The following is a 14,303-nucleotide window of genomic DNA, read 5'->3' as shown; positions in this document are numbered from 1 at the left end:
AATAAACCTCATATTAATTTTTTATTCTCTGTCTCAAACATTTTTTTGCATATTGTTTCTGAGCTGATGACTAGAATCATACCTATATCACTTGCAATGCAAACATTCTACCCTGTCAACTAATAACATCACTGACTAATTTGCGTGCTTTCCTTGTCATTTAAAAATGTCGGTCGACAGATGGAATGCTAGAAATCAGATTAGGTCACAGTGACACAAAAGTAATTACCAAACTAACAACTGACTAAACATTCATGTTATAGTATGATTAAGTTAATTAGCTGTTATACCAAATTATTACGCTAATCCCACAGCTGCAGAATAAAACACTATGGAGGTAATTGTCTGTGACATGTGGTTCCACCATTCATGACAGTCATTTGTTTGGACTGATATCCTTGCATAACTATCTAACATGCTCAATTGTCCAGAGAAGAAGTAATTAGGTGACATCAGCAACGCCTCACTTGACAGTTACTTAACACTGACTGAGTGAGTTACACAACACTCAGCATTTTACCAGTCATGACAGACCCGTGAAGATCCGGGGTAGAATAGGTCTACAGAAACCCATGCTTGTCGTATGAGGCGACTTACAGGAGCAAGTGGTCAGGATTGCAGACTGAGTGAGTTACATAACACTCAGCATTTTACCAGTCATGACAGACCTGTGAAGATCCAGGGTAGAATAGGTCTACAGAAACCCATGCTTGCCGTAAAAGGTGACTATGCTTGTCGTAAGAGGCGACTAATGGGATCGGGTGGTCAGGCTCGCTGACTTGGTTGATGCATGTCATTGTATCCCAATTGCATGGATCGATGCTCACGAGATCAATCACTGGATTGTCTGGTCCAGACTCAATTATTTACAGACTGCCATCACATAGCTGGAATATTGCTGAGTGCGGCGTTAAACAACAAACAAACAAACAAACAAACAAACCAGCTATGACATGGAGACAGTTGATGTGCTGTTCCTCTCAGATGAAAAGCTGCTTCCCCCGCCGTAAGGTTTCGCCCTCTCCGCATGCCGTGTTACATTCCTGCCAAGTGGTAGTAACATATACTCCGCATCTCAATGTTGTGATTTCCTTCTGATGTTATCATGATGCTATCATGAGAGACTATTCCAGGGATGAACTTCAGTTGTAAGAGAACAGGAGTTATATCATTGCATGTCTGTGCTGACCAACCTAGGATCATGGTCAGGGTGCCATCTGGAAAAGCCTGAAGCGATGCAGTACGTCTTAGATGTTCACCATGAAACCCATGGGTTTGGTGCTGACCAACCTAGGATCATGGTCAGGGTGCCATCTGGGAATCGAACCTTATGTTTATTATTTTTGTCTACAAACTCTTCCCCAGAAGTTGTTTGATCAGGGTTACAACATTCAAGGCTTTAGTAAGGCTTTCAAAAAGTGTGGATGACATTTCCAAACTGACGCATCAGAGACCAAAATGATGTCCGATGCAATTCCTTATTTTGACTTGAACCATATGTTCCCACATTTGTTTTGGTGAACACTTGACTTGCCTTTGCATGTGTTTGTGAAGGGTGGCAGTGGTTGGGGAGGGTACACTCACCTTTTCGCGAACACCTAGTGTCATCACTAATTTAACAGTGATTCATTAACACATGCTTATGACGTATTATGAAATGTACAACAGCAGAGATTTTGTTAGATTGTTGAAATGGTTTTGTTGCTTCTATATCTATCCCTTTACCTTGAGTGCTCGGATTATTCAGAAGAATACCACACAAGGCATGTGGATGAACAACAAAACCCTTTCATGTGTTGTTGTGAAACATGTCTTGAATATATCTTTAAAGCTGTTTGACTAACGCCACAGAAACAAAGCTAATGCTTTGATCAATATGATATTGTTAGATATGAAAATACACAAAAGTGATTTTAAATGCCAAAAGGTATCACTAGACAAATAATTAATGGCTGAGAACTTGTCTGTGAAGTTTCATGAAGGTATAGTGAACATTTTTTTTTAATTGGGCGAAGAACTCTGTGGAAAATATCAAAAGTATTAAAATACCAAAATTTTAAATGTCAAAAGGAAGCGCTGGCCTACACAATTGATATGTGTGCAGAGTTCCGTGAATATATCTTGAACATGATGTGAGTTCTGCTTCAGAAACAAACTATCCTGCTATTGGTAGTATTTGATCATGTTTCCATGGAAAACCACAAAAAGTACACATATCTGAACATTCTAAATGCCAAATGGCACCACAAGACCTATAAGTCAATATGCTTGCAAAGTTTCTTGAAACTATCTGGCATGTTTTTTAACATGCCCAACTGTTTCAGTCATGTTGTTTCTATGAAAATAGCATTTTTTTAATTCTGAAAGACTAAAATACATTATTCTGCACCACTTGGATAACGTGTTATAACTTTTTTGAAGATAGATAGTTTTTAAACAGAGTTCTGTCCTGGAAACAGAACATGGCAGACGGACCAAGGGACGAAGCTCAAAGCTCTTTTGTCTCATTAGCCAAAAATACTGTCCTTCATAGCCAAAGAGTGTCAATATTTCTAATATTCTCCTTATTATGTCATTTATTCTATGTACACAAATGGAAACAACATTCGCATCATGTACATCAATACACATGTATGTGACATGAATATTACTGCTTGACATGTTCGTAACAATGTCCCTATTCCCGAACATACCCCAGCTCTACACACAGTGGGCGTTACAAGGTATCCCTCTGGTGACGACAAAGCACACACCGCTGTTACTCCGATATAAACTGTACCAGAGCAAAAAGCAAATGGTGAGTCACATACGAGACATGTCCCCGGTGTCTGTGTCTCTGATGGAGAGTATTGTATTTCATGTTCTAAGTCATCAATGCACCTACACCATGTTTTACACAGCACTCCATGCCCACATGGAACAATGGCTCCGCAGCTTTGTCGTCAGTTCCATTTCAAATCCACTCGACAGATCATCATTTGCATGAATAATTTGGCTGACATGTTGCAATAAGCACCATCTCCAGACATTATAACTACCCTGCAATCTAATCAGCGCACATAAGACTGTGACAGTATCACTGCATGCATCATTAAAACAGCGTAATGTACATGCTATTGATATGTCTTGCAAGCCTTCATCAATGACATCACAATGTCTTACGATGAACTTGGCGTGACATGATGCTGGAAGAACGAGACAAGCTGTAATACCCTCGGAGTTCAGACGGTCGGTCCATCATCGGACACACTACACACTATCATCACATACAATCATCTCGGACATTTTGGAAAATAGTTGTTCCAGGAATGACTTGAAAGAAATGATTTTGCATCAGGTCTTAAAACAACAATTGTTAAGAAATGATCACATTCAACATGGTCCATAAAATACTGTCATTAAATATCCTGCTTTGGTTGTTGAAATAGTTTCTCTAAAAAGTTAGTCTCAAAACACAATTCCTATTCTGAGGTGATGTTTTTGAAATTGCAAATGAAGAAATTTCAGAAACCAAATAACACCATAAATATTTTAGTGCTATTGGTTTGAGCTTTTTCTTATTTGCTTTGCAAAACCCCATGTATATGAATAGCATGAAGAATGTAGCAGTGTTCCGAATAACCAGCTGTAGTGTCCGCCCACTGCAGGTTCCACCTGATATCAGATTAACAGACATGTTTGAGCATTAATCTTGCCCATTGTGAGTGACGTGTGAGACGCAATACAGTTTACCACACCTTCCTGATGTATTACACCATAATGACTTAACCCCCAACGCCATCCCTTTATACACAACCCACAGCAAAGAACATTAAATGTCCGTTATTCTGAGTCCTATTGTCCGGAACCAATTGTTCGTCACATGTACATTTAAGAGAAAATATCATATATCTCTACATTTTTCAGACATGTAATTTTAAACCATGACCCTTTGTTCTGAACATGTCAAAATCATAAAATGAATGACAAACATTTTGCCTTGACAACAATAGCTGGTAACCAAAGCCTATTGGAAATTATTCATTGCATGTACTTTGGGGTGTTGTTTCTATCGTGTTCTGGCTTGCAGGGCAGAGGTGGTAACGTATTACCCAGGTTTCATTGCTCATCGCATGTGTCACATCCTGGTGTCTCGTGATGAATGTAGCGTCACAACCTACAGGGTCATTGAAACCATAGCAGTGAAGCTGAAATGTATGCTGGTATTAAAACTGTGTATATCGTAGATGGATTGATGTGGACTGAGTGATATGCAATAGGTTGAAGAATGGATGGATGGATTGATACACAGTGATATAGAAATAGATGGATTGATGGTCAGGAGGTGCACATGAATACTTGGCATGAATTTGTTACGTGGCTGTAGCAAGAATACAGTAAGAGCTAAACCATCAAAGGTTGTGTTTGGCTTCTAACCAGGGTCAAGTAGAAGATAAATATCATCTGTAGCCACTATCACCATTTTAGATGTAAACATAAACCACAAAAATTCTATTTGTTAAAATAAAATACTTTATATAAGTTAAATATTTGAATGTCTTCATCTGATGTATCCACTGCCCAAAACAGTTACCTTCACTTATAAAGCAACACAGTTATGGCTTAAGGTACCTACCTACCTATACATTGTATATTGTACATTAGAGTTCTCTGACACTCATTATGCTGCAAGGTCGAATGGGCTTATGGCCTACACTACTTAATGATTATTATTATAAACATGTAAATGGGTGAATAACTCAATACATGAATGAACGACAGATGGATTGGTGAAGGAATAAATAGAAGGATTGGTATTTCTGATGGTAGACTGGTCACTTGTAACAAAAGCAACATACAGACTTCAAAGCACAATCATGACACATAACACATTATTCAGATGATGTAAGTGGGCATATTTTCATGGGATCTGTTTATTGTGCCTGTCATCTTCGCCAGCTCTTATCTCCTCTATATGAATATTGTGTACAGCAACACTCATCAGTGAAGTACTATGATCAGTGTGTCATCTGGTGAGATCATCCTCTTCTACATCCCATAAGTCTTGTCTATTACAGATGACTGACACAACCATTTAACCAACAATGATGTTGCTGCCACTTCAAACGATGCTGCACACGTGGGGGACATCAGATGTTCTCGGAGCCCACACCATCCTTCAGCACTATTATTCCAAGAAACCAACAATCACATTCCCCGGGACACGACCTATGGGGGTTCAGGGAGGGGGTTCTCTCAGAACTATCTTAATTGCCTCTCTTTGTGTTTGGATTCTAACATTACACAAAACCTGCCCCAGTGACAAAGACAGCTCGCAATCGCACTTCTGTCAAAGGTAATGATATGAAAAAGACGATATGTTGTTTTCACACTATTGGCATGTCATGCAGCACTTAAACATGGCATGTGATGTCATGCAAGCCATTGCCTCAACGACATATGCCATTACCAAGACTTTACTACCAATGCATGTTCATGTCTCAAAGAAATAAACTCAATGCTTGTGATTCTATCAAGAAATTGAGTAATTGTTTCTTGAATCTAAAACATGTCTGGACAAAAGAACACTTTCTTAAAACAACCAAATCATTTAATTTATCAACCTTTGTAAATTCAAAGAAAAGTGATATTAATATTATATCCACCTTAATATACTTAATTTTAACTTTCTTTTCGACATTTTGAAGGGTTTTGTCGCTTTAATTTCTTATTTCTTATTCCTTATCTCAGGTAGTTTAAATGATTTTCATATTTTGAAAATATTTGATAATTTGATTAAATCTATATTTAAGCAGAGTGGGTTTTTTTTAAAGTTCATATCATGAATAAATTAAACATGGTTATCTACATAATACAAGATTCAAAAGATGTTATTTGACTTGGTCACAAGACAGTTGTTGATTCAGCTATTAATGAGTAGCTGTAAGGAGCTTGAGGTAGGAATATGATACATCCAACAGACACATTCAGTCAAGGTTTTTACCCTGAGACAAGCTCTGGGACAACACCTAACTTGTAGCCAGTAGAACGGAAACTCTAGCCTGCTTCCTCATGTAAAGAACACACTAGAATGGAGAACATTTGAAACAAAAACATTTTCTTCAATTTGGAAATCCATTCTCAGGAATCTCCCATTTCAAAAACTATTTGTTGCTGTTTGGTGCATATTTGAAAACTCACCATCTTGAAAGTTTGTACTTAAGCAAATATTTGGTATCTGCCGCCTTGTCACCATAATACTCGACTGATGACAGGATAACGTTTTTCTAGCAGCAGACATGATTTAAAGAGCATTGTTGGAGGGATCTCAGACTCCTGGAATTGATGCCATCTTCCTGTAGCATGTTCACAGTTATGGTGTCTGTACAATTCCTGGGCTCCCTTTCACAAAGCGATCTCAGCGCTACAATGACTGAAACTCCCATATTTTAATAAGATTTAAATATTCTAATTCTTGAACATGATAAAATACACACTACTTTCCCACAACATTTACCTTCTCTGGGCATTATTTATACAAGGTGTAAGGATACAAGAAATGGAAAAATTCACAAACAAATTACTAATTTTGAAATCTACAGTCACAACTGTTAAAACTGTTAATACTACTATTTACATGCAATGAAAATGTTATCCTGCTAATTTCATTCTTTCAAACCTTCCATCTATTAAGTAGACTTTTGACAGACAAAATGAAATGGAAGTCACGAAATCAGGATATTTGATTGTCAAAAGAATACGGGCCTTCATCACAAGATCGAAATGAAAGGTGGGCACCGGGGTCCCAGTACTGTTGCCATATAGTGGTTGGCCCAGTCGTCCAAAATGCTGTATTTCACTGTGCAGATTAGTGGCATGCTAAAAACCTATGGACAAGGGTTTGAATCCAACATTCATCCTAATTAGGCTTGTCAGCACCATACCTGTAAATTTCACCAAGATGGTAAACATCAAAGACAAGCAGTACTTCAGGCTTTCCTCCCACATCAAGCTGTGATATACTGTGATACTGTTCAAAGTGGCAATTAACAGACTCACTCACTCACTCAAATGAAGCTACATGTGAGAAGATAACACAGGTACCTCATCTTGCTCATTAGAGGTGGTAAATATATATCTATACTCCTGCCGAGTCAATACAGGTGGTAAATAATCATCTATACTTCTGCCGAGTCAATACAGGTGGTAAATAGCCATCTATACTCCTGCCGAGTCAATACAGGTGGTAAATAATCATCTATACTTCTGCCAAGTCAATACAGGTGGTAAATAGCCATCTTTACTCCTGCCAAGTCAATACAGGAGGTAAATAACCATCTTTACTTCTGCCGAGTCAATACAGGTGGTAAATAGCAATCTTTACTTCTGCTGAGTCAATACAGATGGTAAATAATCATCTATACTTCTGCCGAGTCAATACAGGTGGTAAATAGCCATCTATACTCCTGCCGAGTCAATACAGGTGGTAAATAATCATCTATACTTCTGCCAAGTCAATACAGGTGGTAAATAGCCATCTATACTCCTGCCGAGTCAATACAGGAGGTAAATAGCCATCTTTACTCCTGCCAAGTCAATACAGGAGGTAAATAACCATCTTTACTTCTGCCGAGTCAATACAGGTGGTAAATAGCCATCTATACTTCTGCCGAGTCAATACAGGTGGTAAATAGCCATCTATACTCCTGCCGAGTCAATACAGGTAGTAAATAATCATCTATACTTCTGCCAAGTCAATACAGGTGGTAAATAGCCATCTTTACTCCTGCCAAGTCAATACAGGAGGTAAATAACCATCTTTACTTCTGCCGAGTCAATACAGGTGGTAAATAATCATCTATACTTCTGCCAAGTCAATACAGGTGGTAAATAGCCATCTATACTCCTGCCGAGTCAATACAGGAGGTAAATAGCCATCAATACTTCTGCCGAGTCAATACAGGTGGTAAATAAATATATATACTCCGGCCTAGTCAATACAGGTCGTAAATAGCCATCTATACTTCTGCCGAGTCAATACAGGTGGTAAATAGCAATCTTTACTTCTGCCGAGTCAATACAGGTGGTAAATAGCCATCTATACTCCTGCCGAGTCAATACAGGTGGTAAATAGCCATCTATACTCCTGCCGAGTCAATACAGGAGGTAAATAACCATCTTTACTTCCGCCGAGTCAATACAGGTGGTAAATAGCCATCAATACTTCTGCCGAGTCAATACAGGTGGTAAATAAATATTTATACTTCTGCCGAGTCAATACAGGTGGTAAATAGCCATCTATACTCCTGCCGAGTCAATACAGGTGGTAAATAGCCATCTATACTCCTGCCGAGTCAATACAGGAGGTAAATAACCATCTTTACTTCCGCCGAGTCAATACAGGTGGTAAATAGCCATCAATACTTCTGCCGAGTCAATACAGGTGGTAAATAGGGGTAACACCTCGTGTTTGCGAAAAGGTAAGAGTACCCTGCCCATCCTGTTGGCAACTGACACAAACACATGCAAAGGCAAGTCAACTGTTCACTTAAAAGTGGTACAAGGATCACTGATTAAACAACTTTTGACCAAGAGTTGTACATTGCTCTATAAATCTTCATTGAAAACGCATGCTCAATTTCACAAAAGTCGTGAAATGCAGACACCAAAGTCCGGAGATACTGAATTCTGCTTGACAAACAAAATCAACAAACTGACTCTGGTTGTATGTAGAAACTGATTACTTGTGTCTAATAACGTACACTCATACATGAACACATTAAGCAGACATTCTCTTGAAAAATTACCAAAGAATAATAAAACATTCATCTAGTTCTATTTCCAACGTCATAACCAACCCAATAAACCCACCTAATGAACAGATGTAATCCCAATGGAAATTCAATTTTTATTTGTACGCTGAACATGATCTTCTTCAAACCAAAGAAAACATACCCCTACTCTTTCATTAAAACTTAATGTCCCAAACATCTCCTAGTAATATATTACAAAAAATATGTGAAGCACACAAGCATGGAGCATGAAATGAAGGCCATTGCAGGAGACGTTGGCGCCACTCTGTTCATCTTCCCACCAGTGCCAGAAACACACGGGACACATGAAACACACCATGACACACCTCCACACATATTGATCTCACCAGGAGAAGTTTACGCTCTGTCGAGTTACATTCTCAGCAAATACAGTTATTCCTCAAAGTGAATTCAATCGGTGTCGTGGAGTCTATTTCGGTGAACCTACATTTTTGCTTCAGCAAGTTGGATGATCTGTTTAAACTGCTGGTCGCGTTTGGGACCGATAAAAACACCTTATAGTGCTTGGCACCAGGACTCACTGATTACAGCCCAAAATGAAAATTGGAAATGTCAGATTTGAAGACTTTTTTGATGGGATTTAGACACTTTTAAATCAGATGCTCATCTCCATTGCAAGAAAAACACAAAAAAACTGATCATTCTGAGAGTAATATTCTACAGTCATGCTTCTTTTAATTTCATATTTCTGTTCCTCTGAATCTGATGTGGATATACAATAAAGAAACTGACATAGCACACTGTGGACATTATTTGAAACAAATCATAAATATTAGATAACTTAAGTACTTGCTTCTATACTATCAGGGCTAATTACTGTAAAGTGTTGGCTTCCATTGTCTATTGCTTATCACCTATCAGCGCCAAACATCTGTTGGCTTCCCTTGTTAGTTTCTACCATTTGTTATTTTCAACCTTTTTTCATCTTATTAATTTTGTTGACCTTACATATACATATATATGCTCTCTGCCTCATGGCATTCATTCACCTGATGAAGGAGTATGCATATACTCCGAAACGTTGTGTTCCTCATAATAAAGAAGTTGACATCCATATATTCTCTTCCTCATCTAAATATTGTTGAAATTTATATCCATCAAATAAAAGTGATCACAACTATTCAAATCCAACAGAAATAAACATAAACAAATAAGTAAAAATAGTTTGAATGCATAATTCAACCCCTCAAAACTATCAAATTAAATTTTACAACTATAAAAATTCAAATCACACAATAACTGTTAAGAATATTTCATACATTTTCAACCATAAATATAATTTGAATGGATGTTTCCTTTCACAAACTCAAGTTTCTAAAAATGAAAATGTACGATCCATCCCCCTGGTGCGGAGCCTCAGCGATACTGATGACAGTCTATGCTCACAAGGCAACTCAACATCTATCTCACTCAGCTTAATCTAGAATGTCTTGTAATAACCAATTGATCGACTGATTTATGTGCACTGCAGAAACAATATCGTTTCTCTCTATGTGTCTGGTTATCCGATATTGACGGACAACAAATTATGTGTTATGATCAGTGCACTGGCTGAGGAGGGGCCCCGTGTTGACAGTCCGGCACAACAGCCGAGCCGACGAAAGATTACAATGTGTTGAAATATGGCGAACTGGACATTTGCAGGCGATGGAGAAGATTATAGCTTGGTTTGAAACCCAGACATTTTTATCACAGACTGAGCAGACAGAGTTCTAAACCAGAAATGATTACATGAACCATACCTCTAAAATGTCTACAGAAAACTGAAAAGATTGTTTCAGATTAAGTAACGACACAGTGCAAACTTGTTAGCTCGGACTCCGTTAGTCTGGAAACCCCCTCTTCTGAACTAATATAGTTTGAATTCTTTATATTATCAAAGAAACATTTGATACATATTTGAAACACAATTTCACTGGGAGCAGCACTGTGCAGACAACTTGTATTGATAGTATTGTATTTAATTTAGACAGATCAATTGGACTGTATTTTGAATTGATAGTATTGTCTACACAACTACTTATGGTAAGAAACAGAAATTTGACTTAGAGACTTGGTCTTGTATGTATGCATTTGAAATAGCTCATTAAGCTTTATAATGAGATACCTTACATGTTATCAGAAACGTTGCATTTGTAAATGAAAGAATAAGTTAATTCCTTTTCTAAAGAAGTAATGTTGTGTGTTTAAGTATAATGTTGTACTGTGAGCGGTCCTCAAGTGACTCATTCGCCAGTTATTTTTCCTGAAAAATATGTCAACGCATCTCATATGTCTAACAGAATATTCTCCTATTTCACTACATCCAGTGTCTACTACAGTTTCATGTGGACAGTCAACGGCTGCCATTAAAGCATTCATGAACTCCACTTCATGTCAATTTCAATTGATTTAACATACATTTCAAACAAAAATCCAGAAATGACTGAGAGCTGGATCTTGTTCCACTAACCAATTAGTTTCATATGACAAAGAAATCAAATTTAATCACAATTTTCACTCGACTTTATGAATCAAAACTACATCCCATCAACAGCCTGTTGTCAATGCCTCCTGACATTCCCAAGTCACATACAGTGACATCCTGGTCACATGACCGCAAGTCCGCTACATGTCATTACACGAGATAGGCAAGTATAATATGATGGAAACTGAAAATGCAATTTAGTGCCACTACTAATTTCTCTTAAAGTGGAAGTTAATGGAAGTCTGATAGAAATGATGATGCTCTTAATATATTAACAATGTGAAAAAATTAATTATTATTTAGTTACGAAGATGATCTTTACAAATGTCATATTCAAAGCAACCTTGTTGCATCAAATGGAATCTGGAGTGATTTTTTGTGACAATAATCATAAAATAATAATAATAATTATGAATAAGAATATACAAAAACTTAGAATTCTCTATGTGTTAACAGATAAGGATATTCATATATATACATTATAGAACAAATTCAAATGTTTAGATCAATCGTCCAGATATTAAAACTGTTTTAAATGTCCTAAAAAACATACATCTTAAACCAAACAGATAATACTTATAATGTTAGGTTTTAAAGTCTTCTGACAATAAGACCCACATCAAAGCAGAGAATGAGAAGGAAAAAGGAAATGATTGTGACCGTTACAGAAGCGAAACACTTAAACAGGATTCAAAATTAAGATGATATTAGCGACAGCATCTCATTTGTCTCACATCAAAGCGTACAATCAGAACAAAGACTCATATATTGCATTCTAACTAAGACATAAACAAGTTGCTCAACCCAACTCACCTCGATTCTATCCATACTAAATGAAGCTTAACAAAACTCTAACGGTAAATGCTCCATTTTCTCTCGTACATACATCTAGTGTCTTTGTCTTCAAAATTACATCAATGAGCATTACGTATTCATTGTCAAAGCAAATTGGAATCATTACTGACGAGTTATTCCTGCGTCTTCCCTCGACCCCAAGACACCAACATCAAACAAATATTGAATAACTTATATATTTAGATATTATCCTAAATACACCAATTTGCTCTTGTAATCCATGATCACATCACTCAATTCAATAAATCTGGGTTCAATTTATATCAAGATTCTTCTGTCTTGGAAACCAATCAGTACCAAAGGATGTTTGAAATCTGAACAGTACTATCTGGTACAACTGACACAGCGCTTACTTGGGAAGAAATGCAGACAATAACAATTCTGAATAGTTTGTCTTCCTGCAGTTGGTTTTGTAGCTTCTGTGATCTTGAAATAATAACTCATCAAAGAGATTGAACTACATGCACTAATGTCTCATTGGCCTCATTCAATCACAATAGGTCTTTCATCTAAAAATCCTATTACAAAATCAGAAAAAAGGAAAAGTAGGTTTTAACTTGATGTAAACCATGTAACAAGATTTTAAACGGAAATCAAATTTGTTTTAGGTCTTAAATTGATCGAAACAAATCTAAGTTCATTGTAAAACCTTATGAAATATTTCAAGTCATAAAGGTGATTCAAAGGTCAAGGACAAACTGCTCTGGTCATGAGTCGACGAATATATCTCTGGCAGTTTGTATATTACATGTCAATCATATGTCAACTACCATATCTGCTCTGGAATCATTTCACAACTACAAAGACTTTTTCAAACTAATAAATATTATCCTTTCATAAATGGAAATATGTCTGAATTCCTTATTTCTATACATCAAATTGTAAATTAGTTTTATTCAAGCCATAAATCTCTCATAATCCCACTTTAGTCTGTGTTAATCCCCATATGGTACCAATATGAATAAATGGAAGCAGGTATATCAATAACAATGAACAGGAAGCTATTTACAGGCTATAGGTATTGATGGACTGGTCACAGATGGGTGTAAACATATGGTCCCTTGAAACCACTTTAACTGACCCGGACTGTAAATAGCATAAGGTAGCCACGGTCAAGCTGAAGTGACTGACCATAAGCAAAACACAAACATCCTTTCATCAATATACACCAACACACCATAAACATTCACACCAGACACATCGCGCAGAGAAATAATAAACCAGTATGCTTAAAATGAGCACCTATTCTCTTAACCCTTTCTTATGAAGGATAAATGGTGATTTAAACATCAGATTGGCTTTAAGAAGTCATTAAGTAAATTTATTCTCTACTTTCCTGACAATAATGCCTTTGTTTTCTCGATCAAGAGCTAAATGTGCTGATAATGATCACAGATGTAGGATTCAGGGTCTGGCTTAGCTTTTCTGTCATAGTGTGCTTCAGTGTGAGAGTGTAAGATCCATTTATCAACATAAACCTACAAAGAAGTGGGTTGAATATATGTTGAATTTCCTGTAACCATTGTAAACGGATGCTAATGTTATACCTGCTGGAGAAGACGATAAGTCATGCTTTAGATATATGTCATGTGTAAACAGATGTTAAAACATTTGGTATTAATATTTGGTTCGGAAATTGTTTTACATTAGATGCAAAATATTCACACTTAAAGTGTTTCCAATCATGTACCTGAATGTGAACGTCTCCGGATGAGAAAGACTGAATGTGAACGTCTCCGGATGAGAAAGACTGAATGTGAAAGTCTCCGGATGAGAAAGACTGAATGTGAAAGTCTCCGGATGAGAAAGACTGAATGTGAACGTCTCCGGATGAGAAAGACTGAATGTGAAAGTCTCTCAATGAGAGCAAGAGTGAGGTAGCCCAGTGGTACGAGTGTTCAGTCATCCCTTACCAGTCTTGGGTTTGATTCCACATGTACATAAAGTGTAGAAGATCACATTCTTGCTGAGTTTCCAGTTTGAAATAAAGTAGCCATAAATACAGTAATTAAGAATATACATTCCACTGCTCAAACCCATTTCATAATCATTACTTATTAAATTTTACATACTGAGATTTGGTTGTCAAAAGAACTATACTGAACAGTCATCTTATGATGCCATACTTTGGTAAATCCTTTACATACTCTGTTTTTTCTGGCACAAAA

The 14,303-nt window shown here is 37.0% G+C and overlaps 1 protein-coding gene across 7 annotated transcripts in view; it reads right to left on the bottom strand.

Moving 5' to 3' along the window:
- LOC124116009 (neuroglian-like) overlaps positions 1–14,303 on the bottom strand; it is a 225,160-nt gene that overhangs the window by 100,884 nt on the left and 109,973 nt on the right. The window lies entirely within an intron of this gene.

The sequence above is a fragment of the Haliotis rufescens genome, unplaced genomic scaffold (genome assembly GCF_023055435.1).
Source record: "Haliotis rufescens isolate VD_foot unplaced genomic scaffold, xgHalRufe1.0.p SCAF_68, whole genome shotgun sequence".
NCBI lineage: Eukaryota > Metazoa > Mollusca > Gastropoda > Lepetellida > Haliotidae > Haliotis > Haliotis rufescens.
The sequence above is the reverse complement of the archived record's forward strand: the minus strand, read 5'-3'. Positions and strand labels throughout refer to the sequence as shown.